At 43.3% G+C, this 7,467-nt stretch overlaps 1 pseudogene; it reads right to left on the bottom strand.

Annotated features, from left to right (window-relative positions):
* Positions 1–1,363: 1,363 nt before the first annotated feature.
* On the bottom strand, positions 1,364–6,487 carry LOC148771638 (uncharacterized; annotated as a pseudogene).
* Between the last annotated feature and the right edge of the window lie 980 nt (positions 6,488–7,467).

Genomic DNA, 7,467 nt, shown 5'->3' with positions numbered 1-7,467 from the left:
GGTTGGTTCCTCCGAATGCGACGGCGAGTGTGAAGAGCCTTCTCCCCCCTTTTGGCCTTGAGCCTTGCCCTTCTTCTTTTCCGGTGCTTTTCCTTTGCCTTTCGGTTGGGCTTTCTTGGAATTCTCGCCCGTCTTTTGGAGTTTGTTTGCCGGTGAAGTCATGGTGTGAATGAGGGTGCAAATTGAAACTTGAAATTGGTTCGGGCAATTCGTCGAACACTTGGCGTGCGCAAGTTCTTTGAAACTCCTTGAATGTTAGTTTCTTTCGAAAAATAACCCTCCTACATCAATCACCACAACAACAACAATTAATAACGATCAACGAGCAAAACTTAGCATAATATGACTCGACCCATTCAAAAATTCACAAGAAATTCGAAATTAAGCATAATAGGGCAATTCCTATATCTAAACATTGGTTCAACCAATTAAACAAGTCTTTAAATCCCAAAATCAAGTACCTAATTACGTACTAGCAATAAGATTTGAAGAACCAAGGGACAAAACAAGAAAATTGGAAGAAATTCGAATTTTCAAGCAAAACTAAAAAAATTGGGTCAAGAACATACCTTTGTTGAAGATTCGTCCACAATTCTCAATATAAACAAGCAATAATCGTTAATAGTTGATGAAAATCTAAGAATATGCAAGTTTGAAGAGGAAATTTGAAAGAAAATTGAGGTTCTAGGGTTTTGGGGAAAGGGGTATTCGAATTTTGTAAGAGAAGGAAGTGAGAAAAAAAAGTTTTAATTTTCGAATAAGTGCAGTTTTTGCCCCCAGATCGCGATCTGGGTCCACAACCTATTTGCTCTCTGTCGGACACCCCAGATCACGATCCGGCTTCCTGGATCGCGATCTGGGTCTAACCCCAATTCACTCTCTGTTGATCCCCCCAGATCGCGATCCGGCTTTCTGGATCGCGATCTGGATTTACCTCAATTGTTCTCTGTCAGACCCCCCAGATTGCGATCCGGCTTTCTGGATCGCGATCTGGATCTCACCTCATTTTACTCTCTGTTGATCCCCCCAGATCGCGATCCGACTTCCTGGATCGCGATCTGGGTCTGTAATCTGCACAAAAATTTGAAATTTAAACGGGTGAGATAGAGAAATTGAACCCTAAAAAATATAAAAATGCAAGAAAAGACTAAAAACGAAAACGAAAGCAAGAATAAAAGAAAAAATGACAGAGAATGAGCAATAATGGGGTGCCTCCCATTTAGCGCCTGTTTTACAGTCGACGGCTCGACTTATTTTGGATTTATTGGGAGAAAATTAGTGCGACACGCTCCACTTCATCGGGAGCACCATTTGGATAGTAATGCTTGACTCGTTGCCCATTCACCTTGAACGACGGACCGTCTCATCCTCGTATTTCGATAACTCCTTGTGGCGTTGCGCTCAGGACAACGAAAGGTCCTGACCAACGGGACTTAAGCTTTCCCGGAAATAGTCGTAGCCGAGAATTGAATAGCAGGACTTGGTCACCTGCCCGGAACTCTCGCTTCGTAATCCTTTTGTCATGCCACTTTTTCGTCTTTTCTTTGTAAATTTTGGTATTTTCGTAAGCATCGTTTCAGAACTCCTCCATTTCGTTGAGTTGAAGCAATCGACGATCGCCGGTGGCTGTTTGATCGAAATTGAGCTTTTTGACTGCCCAATAAGCTCGGTGCTCCAATTCCACTGGCAGGTGGCACGCTTTCCCAAACACGAGTTTATACGGAGACATCCCAATCGTTGTCTTGAATGCGGTTCGATAGGCCCAAAGTGCATCATCGAGCTTCAACGCCCAATCTTTTCGGTTCGTGCTCACGGTCTTCTCCAGAATCTGTTTGATTTCTCGGTTTGACAACTCAGCAAGGCCATTTGTTTGTGGATGATAGGCAAGCGCAATTTTGTGTCGGATTCCCAACTTGTTCGTGAGATTAGCGAGCAGTTTGTTGCAGAAGTGAGATCCTTCATCGCTAATGATCGCCCTGGGTGTCCCAAACCTTGAGAATATGTTCTTGTGGAAGAATTTGAGGACTGTACGAGCATCGTTGGCAGTGGTGGCAATTGCTTCGACCCATTTGGACACGTAGTCCACAACAAGCAGAATGTATAACTTCCCGTTCGAAGAAGGGAATGGTCCCATGAAGTCTATGCCCCAAACATCGAAAAGCTCCACCTCTTGCATGTTGTTCAAAGGCATTTGGCTTTTGTTGGATAGGTTCCCTGTTCATTGGCATCGATCACACCGTTTCACGAACTCGTAACTATCTCGGAATAGGGTTGGCCAAAAGAAGCCTGACTGTAGAACCTTGGCGGTTGTGCGAGATTCCCCGTGATGCCCGCCACAAGGTGATGAGTGGCAATGTGTGAGAATCTCACGTACTTCTGTTTCCGGAACACATCTTCGGATGACACGATCGGGGCCGGTTCTGAAAAGCAACGGCTCGTCCCATGGATAGAAACGACTGTCGTGAAGGAATTTTTTCCTTTGGTGATAAGATAGATCGTCAGGGATGATTCCACTGGCCAAGAAGTTGGCCACATCAGCATACCACGGAGTGTGAGTACTAATGGCGAGCAGTTGCTCGTCTGGGAATGATTCCTGAATATTTTCTTCGGCTGGAGCTTCGTCTAGTATGAGTGTGGAAAGATGATATGCTACCACATTCTCGCTTCCCTTTTTGTCTCTAATTTCCAAGTCGAACTCCTGGAGTAGGAGCACCCATCTGATGAGTCTGGGCTTGGCGTCCTTCTTTGCGAACAAAAATCGAATAGCTGCGTGGTCGGTGTAAATGACCACCTGAGACCCCAAAATATACGGTCTGAACTTGTCAACGGCATAAACGACAGCAAGCATTTCCTTTTCGGTCGTTGAATAGTTCTTCTGTGCCTGGTCAAGTGTACGACTCGAATAGTAGATGGCTTTGAAGATTTTGTCCCTCATTTGTCCCAATACTGCACCTACAGCATAGTCGCTCGCATCGCACATGATCTCGAATGGTTCCTCCCAATTGGGAGAAATCATAATCGGTGATTGGGTTAGTTTCTCCTTGAGAAACGTGAAAGCCTGCAAACAAGCAGAATCAAAATCAAAGACGGCTTCCTTCTCAAGCAAGTGACATAATGGTTTTACTATTTTCAAAAAATCTTTAATAAATCTACGGTAAAACCCAGCATGCCCTAAAAAACTTCTAACCCCCTTGACATCTTTCGGTGGAGGTAATTTTTCAATCGTTTCGATTTTTGCCCTGTCCACCTCAAGACCCTTTTTTGAGACCTTGTGACCTAGAACAATACATTCACGAACCATAAAATGACATTTTTCCCAATTCAAAACCAGGTTCGTTTCTGTACATCTTTTTAAAACAAGTTCCAGATTGTGCACACAATGATCGAAAGACGATCCAAACACAGAAAAATCATCCATAAACACCTCAAGAAATTCTTCTACCATATCATGAAAAATAGACATCATACATCGTTGAAAGGTAGCAGGTGCATTACACAACCCGAAAGGCATCCTACGAAATGCAAAAGTACCGTAGGGGCAAGTAAAAGTAGTTTTCTCTTGGTCTTCCGGGGCGATTGAAATTTGATTGTACCCTGAATAACCATCAAGAAAACAGTAATACTCGAAACCTCCTAGTCTGTCTAGCATTTGATCGATAAAGGGAAGGGGGAAATGGTCTTTTCTAGTGGCTGCATTCAATAATCGGTAATCAAAACACACACGCCACCCAGTGACTGTCCTAGACGGAATAAGTTCATTTTTATCATTCACAATTACCGTCATCCCACCCCTCTTTGGCACAACCTGCACCGGACTGACCCACGGACTGTCAGAAATTGCATAAATCATACCAGCGCCTAACAGTTTTAAGACTTCTTTTTTGACTACCTCTTTCATTGACGGGTTTAACCGCCTCTGAGGTTGGACTCTCGGTTTATAGACGTCTTCCATTAGAATTTTGTGTTGAACAATAGACGGGCTAATTCCCTTTATATCCTCAATAGACCAACCTATAGCCGACCTATATTCTCTAAGGACCTCCAGCAGTGTGTTTGTTTCGGCCTCGCTCAAACTAGAAGAAATAATCACCGGATAAGTCTTGTCTGCTCCAAGAAAAGCATAACAAAGATAATCCGGTAATTGTTTCAATTCCAGCACGGGGGCCATTTTCACTCTAACTGGTATCTCGGGGACCATTCGTACCTCGTCTATGCCTAAAATCTCGGCACACTCAAGAAACAACACACAATCAAGCACATCATTTTCAATAGGAGTTTCAGGGGAGGCAGAATGCAAATCAATAGAATTAACAATGCAGTGCTCAATAGAATCACCCAATTCATACAAATCAAAAAAGGAGGAAACACAGTCCTCGATCACGTCTATTCTACTGCAATGCTCAACATGCTCAGAGTGTTTAAATGCATCTGTCAAATTAAAAACAACTTCTTCCCCATTTACCCTAAGCATTAAAGATCCTAATTCCATATCAATCATCGCCTTACCAGTGGCTAAGAATGGACGACCTAAAATGATTGGTGCTTCATCATCTTCAGGCATTTCAAGTACCACAAAATCAACAGGCAAAATGAATTTATCTACTTTAACTAGCACATCTTCTACAATCCCATCGGGATATTTCAATGAACGATCAGCTAGTTGTAAAGTCATGCGAGTGCGGTTCAAATTTCCTAAGCCCAGTTTTAGAAACACAGACATATGCATCAAATTAATACTTACCCCCAAATCACATAAAGCTTTATCGAAAGTAGAATTTCCAATAATACAAGGAATAGTGTAACTCCCTGGATCTTTCATTTTCGGTGGTAGATTCGACTGAAGAATGGCACTGCAAGTTGCCGTGAGTGTCACTGGTATGTCTTCTTCGATCCGAATTTTCTTGGATAGAACTTCCTTCATGAACTTGCTGTAGTTTGGCATTGCCTCCAAGGCTTCTACAAAAGGGATGTTGATTCGAATCTGTTTGATCTTTTCAATGAACTTCTTTAATTGATCCTGGAACTTCTTTTTCTGCTGTCTTTCTGGAAAAGGAACAGGAGTTATCAAAAGAGGGGGATTATCAGGAAAGGAAATGTTATTGGGCTTACTAGCCTCTTTTGTACCACTCCCTGAAATGGTGATTTCCGGCTCGACCGGGGTCGGCTGTACAGCTGCCTTCGGTGACTCGTCCGTCGGATAAGGAGGATCGGTCATTTGCAAACCACTTCGGGTGGTTATGGCTTGACAGCTTTCTTTTGGATTGACTTCGGTATTGCTCGGAAATCCACCTTTGGCCATTGTGGACATGGATTGGGCGATTTGCCCGATTTGCTTTTCCATGTTCTTCATTGTTGATTTCAGGCCCTCCATTTCCTGTTCTTGTCGGTGAAGACGCTCGTCATACGTTGGCCCTCGTTGCTCTCTTTGATGGTTGAAATCGGGAGGTGGTTGTAGAGCATTCTTTGGATTGGCGTAGGAGAAGTTCTCGTGATTCCGAATTCCCGGGTGGTAATGAGTAGGGTTTTGGTTCTGATTGTGGGTTCCCCGGAAATTGTTGAATCGGTGGTTCATAAAGTGTGCCTGCTCCCAATCGTCGTTTGTGGCTTGAGAAGTACTTGCTGCTGCTACTCGTTCGGTCTGTGTCCCTCGAACTGATAATTGGGCGACCTGATTTGATAGGGTCGCTAATTGTGCTGAAACTACGGCTAAAGGATCGAGTTGGTGGACTCCGGCCACCTTTTGTATACCACTCTGTTCGGACGGCCAATGGTAAGCATTCTCACACATTCGCTCGACAATGTCTCGAGCGTCTGTGGGAGTCTTGTTTTGCAATGATCCACCTGAGGCAGCATCGACTAAAGATCGGGCTGGTTGATCGAGCCCATTGTAGAATAACTCCATTTGATCCCACGGGTTGAATCCGTGTTGAGGGCATTGTCGTAATAAGTCCTTGAATCTCTCCCAAGACTCGTGCATCGGCTCTTGGCTCATCTGTCTGAAGTTGCCTACATCTCTTCGTAATTGTGCGGTCTTCGAGGGTGGAAAGAATCGTGCCAAAAAGGCTTGTGATAATTCTTCCCAACAGGTGAGTGATCCTGGATTAAGACTCAGAAGCCAACTCTTCGCTTTATCTCTGACAGAAAATGAGAATAGCTTCAACCGGATGGCATCATCAGAAACACCGTTAACTTTGATTGTGTCACAAATTTCCAAGAAATTGGCAAGATGGAGATTTGGATCTGCAGTGGCTGCTCCGGAGAATTGGTTCGCCATGACCATGTTGATTAGCCCCGTCTTTAGCTCGAAGTTGTTTGCGGCTATCGTCGGTTTCCTAATTCCTGAATAGTTCTCATTCACAGCTGGAGTTCGGTATTCTCGCATTGTTCGCTCGGGTGGCAGGTTCGGTCTTGGCTGCTCGTGATCTCGTCCAGGCTCTCGATCGTACTCAAAGGCCAGGTGCTCTGGATTTCCTTGATCTTCGACCATTGGTTCACTTTGTTGTTTGCGCGTGGCCCGTCGTCTTCGAAACGTCCTTTCAATCTCGGGATCGTAAGGTATGATTTCCAAATTTCGACTCCTGGGCATAAACAAAGAGATTGGTTAAAATCAAGGTAAAAATCGAAAATAAAACAAGTAAATAGCTAAATTAATAATCAGATAATTGGTAACACTATCAACAAAGATAAAATCAAATTGGTCCCCGGCAACGGCGCCAAAAACTTGATACGCGTTTTCCTCACGTATAAATTACCGCAAGTATACGGTATCGCATTTTGCAGAACAGTGGTTCCGGATATCGATCCACGGGGACCTTGTAGATTCAAATGCTGAGTAGTGTAATTATATTATCGTTATATTATCTAGCCGATCGTAAATAAGTGGATTGGTGATAAACTCTAATTTATAAGCATGCAAGATCGTAAACATGCAAATATAGAATGTACGTAAATAAAGTACGAAAACTCAACGCAGGGACTTCGATTTAAAGGGGACTTCTAAGGCCAAATCCACCTATGTAAAATCAACAATGATCTACAAATCCGTTATCTAATGCCACATTCCTATTCGTTAACCCAGACACTAAAGTACTCTAACCCCCATCTCCAGTGTAGTTAGAGTCTACCCACAGGTCCGACGTCTCCGTTCAGAACCTGCTATTAAGAGAGCATTTAGGTCAAGTCCTTAAGGGCTACCCGAAGTGCATCACGTCTCCGTTTCCACACCCCGAGCTATGTTTTCCTAACTTCAAACAAGAAATCCTCTCTCGAGTTCATTCCTATTTAATATCAATCTGAGAGCTGATCAACACAATCAGAATCATTTAATACAGGAAAACATAAACGAAATCAAAACACGACAAATAGATAACAGAAATGACGATCGAAATCAATATATACAAGGCTTCATTGCCCTAGAAGAAAATGTTCTTAGTTCATAACAAACATAGTATCAAAAGAATGTACAAA

Source organism: Erythranthe guttata, chromosome 3, assembly GCF_056151865.1.
Source record: "Erythranthe guttata isolate IM_541 chromosome 3, IM_541, whole genome shotgun sequence".
Lineage (NCBI taxonomy): Eukaryota > Viridiplantae > Streptophyta > Magnoliopsida > Lamiales > Phrymaceae > Erythranthe > Erythranthe guttata.
Note: the sequence above shows the minus strand (reverse complement) of the source record. Positions and strands in the feature narration are given on the sequence as shown.